Below are 12,120 nucleotides of genomic sequence, written 5' to 3'. Positions count from 1 at the left end.
GGTAGGCAGGCAGTGGGGGTACTGGGGAGGGGCAGGCCCTGGTCCCCAGATTCACAGAGCATGGCTGGCACACCGTCCCAGCTGGCCAGGACACAGTCTGTGGCTCCATGGCAGTCATTGAGCATGGCTGGGGACATTCCCTTGGCAACAAAATGGCAAATGAAAATTTCATTTTAATATTGCTCAGAAGTAGCTAAAATTAGATTGCTAATTATAGAATCACTAATTAGAAATACAGCTTCTGTATACATAAACCCTGTTTTTTAAAAGCAAAGCAATGCACGTGTTCATTTAGAGATAAGCATTATGTAGAATATGATCCTATTCTATTTTCTAATTTCTCTAAAGCCACGTGGAATTGTTAGAGAAAAAAAGAGATTGGAAAATGTTATTTGGCTTAAAGTATTTTGCTATTTAGTAGAAGAAGTAACATGCTAGTTCTCTAAATATTGAAAAGTCCTCTCCCTTGGTGGAAGTCATTTAAATCCCTGAAAAAAGTACATTTCAATTTTGGGGTTTTCTAATTAGCTTTGCATTATATACGCATTTTCAGTAATCAAATCCTAACTTGTGGTACAGAACATCAATTTGTTTAGAAAGCATTGTTTATAGTGAATATATCCCTTTAGACAATGCATAACTTGAACAACATACCCAAACAGGCAAGAATAGCCTGCGGGGAAATTTAAAGCTTTATTGTTCTTAGAACCATGACATTATAATACCATGCTTTGTGCAGTACTGATTTATAATTTATGTTATCTCTATCTCTCCTTCTTTTTAAGCTTTAATTGAGAGAGAACTCTTGGGATAACATTTAACATATTTTAGCTGTGTATTAAAATGCTCAGCTGCAGCATTTATAAAGTATTTTGATAGTAATTTTGCCACTAACTACATTAACTATTAATCCCACATCTTTGTGTTTACTTTGAGAAATGCATACTCATATGTATAGCATTTATCTAAAATTGCAAAATAAATAGCTAAAAATGAATACATACATCAGCAAAATTCCAAACTATCAGCCACAGGAAACTATCCCTTCAATGCCATTTCAAAGAGACGATGTATTGGAAGATGATGAAAAAAAACTAGCTAAAACTTGAAATATAAAATACAGCTCTAGGAGGAGCTGTGTGTTTATAGGAGAGGACAGACAGCTAGTTTCCTTTCATTATTACTTAATAAGGAAAAAATTAAAGAAACAAATCTCAAATAGTTGGAAATAACTTGATATTTTCATTTTATTTTATCTGCAAAGGATATTTAAATTACATTAAATTTCCTATAGTTTAGGAAAACAAAGATTAGAGAAGAGGTATTAGGATATAAGTTTTTTACTGAAATTGCATTTTATTTTTATTGAGATTTATATTCAAATTATAATATAGTATATATATTTATTTGATTTTTCACTAGTTGGAAGAAGACTTGAGATTACCTGAGGATCTAAATCTTTTGATTTCTTGTTTTAATTTTTACTATATTTGTTACCTAAAAATTTTCTTTACCAACACACAAAATTGCATCAGATGAATATGTGCTCCTTTTTTAAGTCAAGTGATGCAAACATAGTGACCATAAGAACACATTTATTAACACTTTTTTATAAAGTTTTAACTAGCAGGCATATACCTCTGATATTCTGTCATCAATAAAAGACCTTATCTCCAATTGGTAACTGATTTTAAATGAAGAAATGATGCTTCAATTTAGTGTGTGTGTGTGTGCATGTGTGTGTTTGTATCAAAGGCCATAAAGTCATTTTTTATACATTAAGGGTGTGCATTTAGCCTTTCAGTATAAATTGTGCATGTGTTTTGCAAATGCACTGCAGTTTCAGCATCTTAAAAATGAATTTCTTTGAGTATATGTTTAGTGCTAAACAGCTTTTATCAGTTTGTTTAAGATCATGGCAATGTGAACCATTTTCTGCTGGCATCAAACAAATCCATAATACTAAGTACTGGGTGAGTATAGGCTTCTTTCTCTCATTTTGGAGAGATGTAAAATCTTGCCCCTGATAATTAATAGTTAAAAAATGATAGTAGCTATGATATTATAAAATATTCAGTCATGTATTTAATTTATAAATATCAATTGTACAACTACCAAGTCTCTCTATGCCCACATTTATTGATAGAAGAATGCATACAATCAAATAATAACTGAGCCAACTTTTAACTGAAGTATTTCATTAATATCCATAGGAATCATAAAATACAGGATTAATATAAGATTTTGGAAATTTAAATATATTAAGATGAGAGTTTGGCTTTTATTATTTACTCTCCTTGCTAATAAAAAATATATGTTAATTTCTTCTGTTTTGGAGTGATCCTTATGCAACTGGTCCAGCCCTGGCAGAGTCTGAAGTTTACTATAGAAACCCCTTCTTGTTTGCCTATGTCTACACAGAAATACAGAATATAAAATTAGAAATTTGAAAATTTGAAAGAATTAAAAACTCAACAATAAAAATACTGGAAAAGACCCAAAATACATGATAGTCATTCTAAACTAGTTTGCTCAATAATAAGATAATTTTTAAAAGCATGATTTATTGAGTACTCGAAATGTACCAGAAACTCTAGTAGCTACTTTATATATATTCAACTATCAAAACAATCATAAAATATATTGCTATCCACTTCTTACAGATAACATTATATAATTTTTATAAGATTGTAGGGCCAGTAACCACCTAAGTAAATGGATCGGGATATAGTTTTGTAGACTATACACACATGCACATGCACACACATACACATTATTTTCTGAAGTAACACATCATTTAACATTGTATATTATTGAAATGCTAAAATAATTTGGTTCTAATTAATAGATAAATCTACCTTAATTATAGTTGCATTATTTCATCAACTCAACATTTATATACTAAATATTTAGTACCTCTAACATTCTGTGGAAAGCAGTGGAGGTAGTGCAGTGATCATGATAGGATTAGTTTCTGCCCTCATAGATTGTATGATCTGTTGAGAAAAGCGGGAGCAAAGAATACATACAATCATTCATGTTTAAGGACTATGTTAAGTGGTATGATGGAAAAGAATGTAGTGCCATAAACCTTTATAAGACAGAGACCAATAAATAGTCCAATAAATCAAGAGATGGTTTCCTGATTAAGAAATAATTAATATTTGGCCTAAATTATAGTAGTTGCCCCTTATCCATGGAGGAAATATTTCAAGATCCCCAGCATGTGCCCGAAACTGTAGAAGTACTGTTTTATACTGTTTTTTCTATACATATATATCTATGATAAGGTTTAATTTATAAATTAAGCACAGTAAGATATTAACAACAGTAACTAATAACAAAATAGAGCAATTATAATAGCAGTCTGTATGAAGGTTATGTGAATGTGCTTTCGTTCTCTGAATATCTTACAGTACTGTACTCACTCTTCCGTTGAATATGTCACTGTGACAGGATAAAATGTTTACATGATGAGACAAAGTGAGGTGAATGACCGAGGCACTGTGACATTGAGCGAAGCTGTTATTGACCTTCTACTATTCATGCGAAGGACGATCCTTTGCTCCAGACTGCAGTTGAATATGGGTAACTGAAACCTTGGAAAGTGAAACCGTGGATAAAGAGGGAGTACTGTGTAAGAAGGTCTAAAAGGTTGACAGGATGTTCCAGGTACATGTGTTAGGCAGAAAAATGTCTCTTCAAATAAGTCCATGTATTAATTTCTGGAGCCTCTGAATATATTGTGTTGCACGGCAAATTTTCACAACCATGATTAAGTTAAGGACCTTTAGGTAGAGAGATTTCATTTTCTTGAATCTCCTTGAATCTCATAATAATGTTCTGAAAACTGTTATCATTCTACCAATGATCAATGATTTAAGCACAAATGGTATATTAGTTTGCTAGAGCTGCCATGATAACATATTATGAACTGAGTAACTTAAACTAGAAAAATTAATTTTTCAAAGTTCTGAAGTTTAGAAGTCCAAATTAAGGGTGCCCAGAGACTTGCTTTCTTCAGATAACTCTGTTCTTGTCTTGAAGATGGTGTCTTCCCATGACGGTGCATACCTCTGTCTACATACACCCCTTGTGTCTCCCTGTGTCTTAATCTCCTTTTCTTATAAGGACACCAGTAAGCTCATTTGATTTGAGCCCAAGCTAATAGCCTCATTCTAACATATACCTCTTTAAAACTCTATCTCTAAAGATAGCCAACATTCTGAGGTAATGGGAGTTTGGACCTCAAAATATTAATTTTGGGGAAGACACAGTTCAACTCCTAACAAATAGTCACAGAACTCTGTCCACTGTTACTGCTGTGGTAGACACTATTATAAATTTCCTTAAATTCCTAACATAATAGATGAACAGCCTTCAATATCCATTGAAGTCAGTAGTAGTCGTATGACCCACCCTGATTAAAGAGATGGGAGTGAAAATGACACTAGAAATATTCAAATATCATCACCTGGATCTTTGTTCTCTCTTCTTGCAGCCTTAACCAGTGAGATTTCTGAAACCCTAGAAGCTAGGTGGAATATAATTGCTTAAAAACTTCATGCATGTGCAACAGAGATAGGACATTCTCACTCGTCTTCAAAGCAATAGAACATTTTTTTTTTACCACAACATAGCCTAGCCTCTGTGGACTAATAGAGCTGCTATTGCAGCTCTAGCTTCTCCTGGATTAGTTATGTCCTCTTTGTGTCTAATTTTGCATCGTATTCTATGAGTGTCATCATTTCCTTTATACTTCTCATGCCTTGGTTTACATTTGCACTTAAGGCAAACTTTCTCTTTCATTATCTTCATCTAATTAGAGCAAAAGATCAGTGTTATCTTTATTGTCATTGTGAATTTTCATCTTTTGCTTGAACTTCCAGTATTGATTAATGTATTAATATGCACCTCATGACCATTCTGATCATTTTAGGATTTCAGTCATTATTAGTTCAGCAAATATCACTAAATCAGGGTACTTTCTGGAATTTGAGTAATAACTTCTAACTCGTTGTGAGAACTTGACTTTATCTTTGTCAAAAATCTATTTTTAAAGAGGAAAAATATTTATGATGAGGCTCCATTTAAACATAGACCAAACCACCAAGGCTTTCTAAACCATCATTTCCAAGGACATGAGGATTTCTCTTGTTTATCTCCCTATTCTTTAAAAGTTAAAAGTATGATATTTCAGCCTGCCTTTTATGTAAGAGAGGTCACTTGTCACAATGGTGGACACTGAGAAGTAATTTCTCCCTTGATTCTCCTTCTTGCTATGTGGATCATGGATATGAAGCTTAGAGAATGAAGAGCCATCTGGAAATGACAAACACAAAGTCCAGAGCTAACCATTATAATGGCAAATGAGACACAATATGTTCGTGTGTCTACATTTTTTTCTGGAATGATAAAGAGAAAGAGCAAATAGTAGTTCCACCCCAAGAATTGGATTGAAAGACTAGCATGAAAGAGTAGCTTGTTGCTTGTTTTTAAGTTTATTTATTGAGAGAGAGAGAGCGAGAGAGCGAGCGAGAGAGAGCACGAGCAGGGAGGGGCAGGGAAAGCGAGGATCCCAACCAGGCTCTGAACTTTCAGTACAGAGCTGGAAGCGGATCTGGAACAGACTCACAAAACGTGAGATCATGACCTGGGTTGCTGATACCATCCGAAGCAGGTTCTAGGCTCTGAGCTGTCAGCACAGAGCCCAATGCAGGACTCCTACCCACAAATCGCGAGATCATAACCTGATTTGAAGTTGGACACTCAACCGACTAAGCCATCAGGCAGCCCTATAACATTTTAAAAAATACTCATATAACATTATTTTATCAGAATAAAATAAAACTACAAATTAACAAAAAATATATAAAATAATATATTTCACCTTGATATTGAAATCATGATTTTTAAAAATTTCACAATAAGTACCTTTTTGGTCAAAAAAATAATTTGAAAAAATTCTAGAATATAATTAAAATTTAAGATACATAATATATCTAATACTTGATATAGCTGAGGCAGTTTTAAGAGGAAATTCTTAGAACAATAGAAACAAACCATTCATTAATCCAGAAAAAGAAAAGGAAGGTTCTAACTCTGCATATTACACAGAACTCTATACCCCACTTTCATATAGTCTGTTCTTTAGGCTGTGATTGGAATCCAGAAACTACCTATCCAGGACTACTTGCCACTTGGTTTCTTACTAGATTCAGACTAGAGTTCAGAGAATTATTAGGAGAGAAATTTTCTGCTTCTAGTCTTAGAAGTGTGTCTATTGTTGGCAGTTTTGCTGTTGTAATGTTAGGGTCTAGGATTCTAGACCTACTCAAGTCAACATCTCTCTGGAAGGTAAAGAACCAATGAAGTCTGAGGAAGTATAGGAAAATAAAGTCTAAAAACCAAGCTTACACATAATATTGGTTCAATATTATGAATAGAAACACAAGCAAATACTATAATAAAATAATATAAATTTTACTGCAAATATCAACTGGTTGGATGATAAAAAATAAAGAGAAACTGTATTATATAATAGTAACAAGATAAAATATTTATGGAAAAATAACCAAAATATGATAAACTTAAAAATATACAATCTTCCTATATACAAGACTCATTAACAAGAAAAATTTTTGCCGAGAAAAGTTATGCATTTGATGAGGTAGTAATAAAAATAACAGAATTTTATATCTAATGTTAGAAAATTTGTTTTTTTATAAAAATATAAAAGTCAAAGCAATATGGCAAACCCTTATAAAGAAGAGCAATAATGATGATGAAGCACAAAAAGATTAGCTCAAACAAAAGTAAAAATATAGTATAAATATTTTATAAATAAAGCCATATGATATTGACACAGAAAAGATTGCCAATAAAAACCACAACAGTTTAGATCCAGAAATAGACCAATTAGTATATGATAAATTCAAATTACTATGAAAAACAGTTTTTTTCCAATTAAGAGTTTTGAGTTTTGAAACTAGTCATTTGTTATTCATTTATAAAGTTGGAAAAATAGTAATCATATATGTCTTGTGATATTTGTACATAATAAGCATCATTTTGTCCCTTGTTTCTCTGGGAAAGGTAATCTTCCTCCTGGACCTGCTACTGTTACCACTCATCTCCATGGTGTTGAAGGAGCTTCCTTCTGGTCCAAGAGATACCTCAACAAGCATTTTTAAAGTGGAATTGAGTAAGAGAAGTGCTCTTTAAATGTCAGTAGCTACAGTTGTAAAGTTCAAAACCTATTCATGGACATGTTTCCTGCTATTCAGATGTGAGGAATGTGTAAAACTAGAATTCAGGAAAAAAAATTAGAAATAGAGAAGAACAGAGAGAGAGAGATAATTGTCAATTCACAAACTGTTCATTAAATGTGTTCTTTAAAGGAGAAACTGAAGAAAAAGACAGCTACTCCAGACTGCTAGGTAGGTGGCAGATTTAAGAAGAGAACTTACTTCAGAAACTTGTCTTCCTCAGAAGCAGGGTTAGTAGATCTCTTCACCATTTGACAGAATGTCAAAAGTTTATGTCAAAAGGAGGTCTTAATTGAGTTCAGCCACTTATGACATCCAGATGTCTCAATAGCATGTTGTTTTCTTGAGGTTTTCTCCTTAAAATGGTTCCTGCTGGAGGGAACAGTGCACAGAACATAGATTCTAAGGACAGGAATGGGCAAGGAGCCTCCTATAGCCCATGTCCAGCTCTCAAGTCAAACTGTGGTCACGTCTTCTTGGGGGCCTCCTCCATCAGAGTCCACACACAGGATGGACCAATAACTAGAGAGAGAGCACTTTTAACCTACTGTGTATACTTATTCCATAACCACGCTTTTGCCCACTGAGTTCCAAATGTCAGCTGAGAACCTTTATAATTTCTCTTACTTAAATGAGTCTAGTTTAACATGTCTGTCAAGTGCAGTAAAAAATGTCCTTATTCAGTTATTGTAAATCTCTAAACAAATACATGGAATTATTATCATAATGACATTATTCTTTCCTCATGTTGACTTAGTACTTAAGAGTGTCTTTTTCACCTTTATCCAAAGATTTTTAACGACTAATGAAATTCTTAGTAGTGAGAAAAAAACCCAATGATATTACTGAACTTTTTGATCCAAGGAAAAAGTGCAACAAGAATGGATTTGAAACCTAAGAATTTCATATTACTTAATGGATAAAAAGAATTTAAAAAATAATGTATTATCCCAATGATTACAAAGCTATGAAAATGAACACTCTTGATGACCAGGCAGAAAACAAAACTGTCTTAAATAAATGATCACACATTAATTTTTAAATGTCATGCTAGCAAAAAGAAATATTTTGGACCCAGCAATGGACAGTAAGAGTATTTTGCAAACTTATAGAATACAGTGGCATTGTAGAGGATTTGGGAAAGCTATCTTATTTAACAACAGTTTTCCAAACCTGCAATACTTGATGTATTTTTTATGTTAATTCTTTTCTGTTACATTAGCAGAAATGAAAAACAAAATATTTACATTCAAAGTATGTACATTCTTGACTCCTTAATTTGCATAATGCAATTGGAATTTATCATGTCTTAAAAATTTTATCCCTCCTAAGTTTTTCACTTTTGTATCCAATTCCTACTCCTCTTTCAAGGACCAATAGTCTATTCTTTGTTCCTACAAACTCTAACTTCCCCAATCAAAAGTAAACAAGCAAGCAAAAGTAACAGATATTCTATTTTCCTAAAAGAATAAATTTTCCACCATAAACAAAATTAGGGCACATGCATCTGTAAAATGTTATTTCTATTTGAATTCCTAATATTTAATTCAGGGAATACATTAATGGGATAATATGTATTTGTTGTTTCTAGCTTACTGCACATTACCCTTTATTTCTTCCAATGTCATCCCTTTAAGATAACTAATAGTTTTTATTTAAAGCGATTCCAAACCTATTTTAGCAGATTATTTTAGAATGGGAAGCTCTACTTGCTCCTAACCCATTAATCAATTTTAGTGGGTATGGAAGGATCCTGGTTGAAGGTGGAAAGAAAATCAGATTGAGCTGTAATGTATTTAAAAGAATGATGCATATAGCAAGATATGAAGAAACTGTATCCTAAGATTATTCCATTAAAGAGAAAAATAAATGTCCTATTTTCTCAAAAAAATAAAGAAACATGTTTGAGTGACGTTCCACTCAACTGCTAATGAAAATGAATTGACAAAGATTATTGTTACTAATAGCTATTGAGTGCTTATTATATGATTGACACTCAGAGATTCTAAATACTGTTGTAAGGAGTACCTTTCCAAACTTTGCCATTGCCTTAGATTATCTGGTGAGTTCATTCCATTTTCTGTTTTGAGATGATTCCTTTAATACTTTGATATATCTTTGTGACTCAGCCTCCAAAATATAACAAAAACCAATAATACAGAATCACCTAGCTCATGACTTAAAGTAACTTTTTTTATAGTTCTTTTCATTGTGTATAGTTCCAACCATTCCTGATCTTCAAAAGAAAGTCTTTTTTCAGAACAATGAATATTTTTTTCCAAGTTCTTTATTTCACATTGTTCCTCCTTAGACCATTTTAGGATGATTTTATTTCAATATAAGTTTTTCTTTTATGATTAATGTTTAATATTTCCTTTCACGAGCTTAATTAATGGTTTTCTATTTCAAGTTCTGGTTCTAAAACTCTTTCATTTCTCACTGATTTTTCTTTGGTTCTTAAAGCCAGAGTGTTTTCTTCTTCATCTTTATTTTTGAGTTTCACAGACATGCTATTCAGGCTAGTCCTATATTCCAAACTCCAAATATAATAATTTGTTTCTGTAATAAGTCTCCATTTTATATGCATTGTTAATAAAATCTGCCATTACTCTATTATTGATTCCAAGAGTTTAGGTCATGAAATTATGCAATCATATTCAATACTAATGAGTAAAGTAGAGGTATTTTTTAATGGTGGAAATAAACTTTGTACCTGTGGTCAAATCCCTGGGAAAGGCTGGTTACTTCCAATATACAAATGAAATTAAACAATCCAGTGATGACATTCTTGAATAATTATTCACTTTCTTAAATTATTATTTACTCATTATTGAATAATTATTCTTTCTTGAATAATTATGCACTCCACAAATTTGAGGTTTAAGTAAAGGCAAAACTCAGCAGAGAATCATTAAATTTTGACAGAATTTAAGTAATATTTGTAGGTGTAAAAAACAAATTACATCTTAAATGTGGAAACAAATGTTGGACATTTCTGAAGTTGGAGCATATGTGAGATAATATCCATGTAATTGCAAAAATATAGTAGATCAGGGATTGCTCTGACACACATGTTGGACTGATAAATGGAAGTTAATTTTTGTGTGGAAATTTCCTTCTCTAAGAGGTAGAAATTGGCACAATTTCCTTAAATATGAATTGTACTCTGAGTCATAGAGAGGATTAACTAATTTCTGGGGCCCAGTGCAAAATGAAAACATAAAATTCCTTATTTAAAAGTCATCAGCAGGGATCCCTGGGTGACTCAGTCTGTTGAGTGTCCAGCTCTTAATTTCTGCTCAAGTCATGATATCATAGTTTCTGAGATCCAGCCTTATGTAGGTATCTGTGTTTAGATGATGGAGCCTGCTTGGGATTCTCTTGCATTCTCTCTCTCTCTCTCTCTCTCTCTCTCTCTCTCTCTTTCTCTCTCATGTTTGCATTCTCTTACCCCCTCTCTCTCTCCAAATAAATAAATAAAAATGATTAATGAACTAAGATAGCAACATCAGAGCATTTAAGGAAGCACAAACTCATTTATACCAAGACCGGGTGTAACTGCAGAGTTGCATTCCTTTAAAGCTGGCAGAAAACAGGAAACATTCTCATGCAGATATGCCAGATATGCCTGTCAGATCTTAACCATCAGGAGCATAATTGATCTCTCACTGGTTGCTGTTCCCTGAAAGCTGTCACTGCACCCAGTGAAATTGTACTTCCAATAGGGTCTTCTCAATAATGACTAAGTATGTCAGAGTTACTGAAGTTGGCATGTTCCTGAGATACATGTTATATTTCTAACAGGTGACTTTGGCTTGATGACTCAACATTGTCTTAGCCGTAACTTTCTTAAAACTGTAACACCGTCTTAAGAACTTTTTTCCTATCAAATCGTTCTTACTTCCCTCTCTACTCTATAGGATTCAGACATGCATTATGGTCTGACACTTTCCTGAACTTCTCTGGCTCTCTCCAGTTCTGTCTCACTCAATAAATCTTTTGCATATCTAATCCCATCTTGGTGTCTGCTTCCTAGAAGACCCAAACTAAAACACATGGCTTCAATAGTGGTCTAAAGCAAAGGGTCTTCTTTCTGGGAGTATATACTCATCATCTGATGGGCAAGCATGATGATCTCCAGAGTAGTATGGATGGTACTGACAGTGTGGTAGTGACAATACATTTGCTAAAGATTATCCCTGGGACATAGTTACAGTTGTGGGAAACGACCTTGCAGGTGAAACGATTTAGGGATTTGAAAAGTGTGCGAGATAGCACAAATGGCTAGTTATTGGTAACACTCCACAGAAAGATAATTAGGAACTTAAAGTCATTCATGGTAGATAAAACCTAAATTTGAGAGTCAAGGGTTGTATTTTGTAGTTTACAAGTAGGTCCTTCTCTCCTGTAGTGAAGAGAGAACATAGTTGTGCAGAAAATAGACTATCAAACAATTAGAGATACAGAATCAGTAGATATTAAATACCCAGCAAAGACATATTCAGTCAACCTTGGCAATATCCCAGGTATTGGATATTGAAGATGCTGGATCAAGAGGATCTTAGAAAAACACGCAAGTAAAAATTCATTGACTTGAAAGTAGTTTCTGGAAATAATGGGCTTTAACAACCTGATAAAGATCCTAGGGGTGGATCAAATTGCTAGTGTGCTGTGATAGATCTGGAGAAGTTGACGGCTAAAGCTGAGCAGAGTAGAAATGATCAAGCTATTCTGGCTGCCATTAAAAAAAAAAAAAAGGAAGAAAAAGGCTGAGGAAAGTAGGCATGCTGAAATTGAAATTTGTGAGGTCAGAGTATTGTATTCTATTGTGAGAATATCCTATTGCATTTGC

The sequence above is a fragment of the Suricata suricatta genome, chromosome 4 (genome assembly GCF_006229205.1).
Source record: "Suricata suricatta isolate VVHF042 chromosome 4, meerkat_22Aug2017_6uvM2_HiC, whole genome shotgun sequence".
Classification (NCBI taxonomy): Eukaryota; Metazoa; Chordata; class Mammalia; order Carnivora; family Herpestidae; genus Suricata; species Suricata suricatta.
This window is presented reverse-complemented; position numbering follows the sequence as displayed.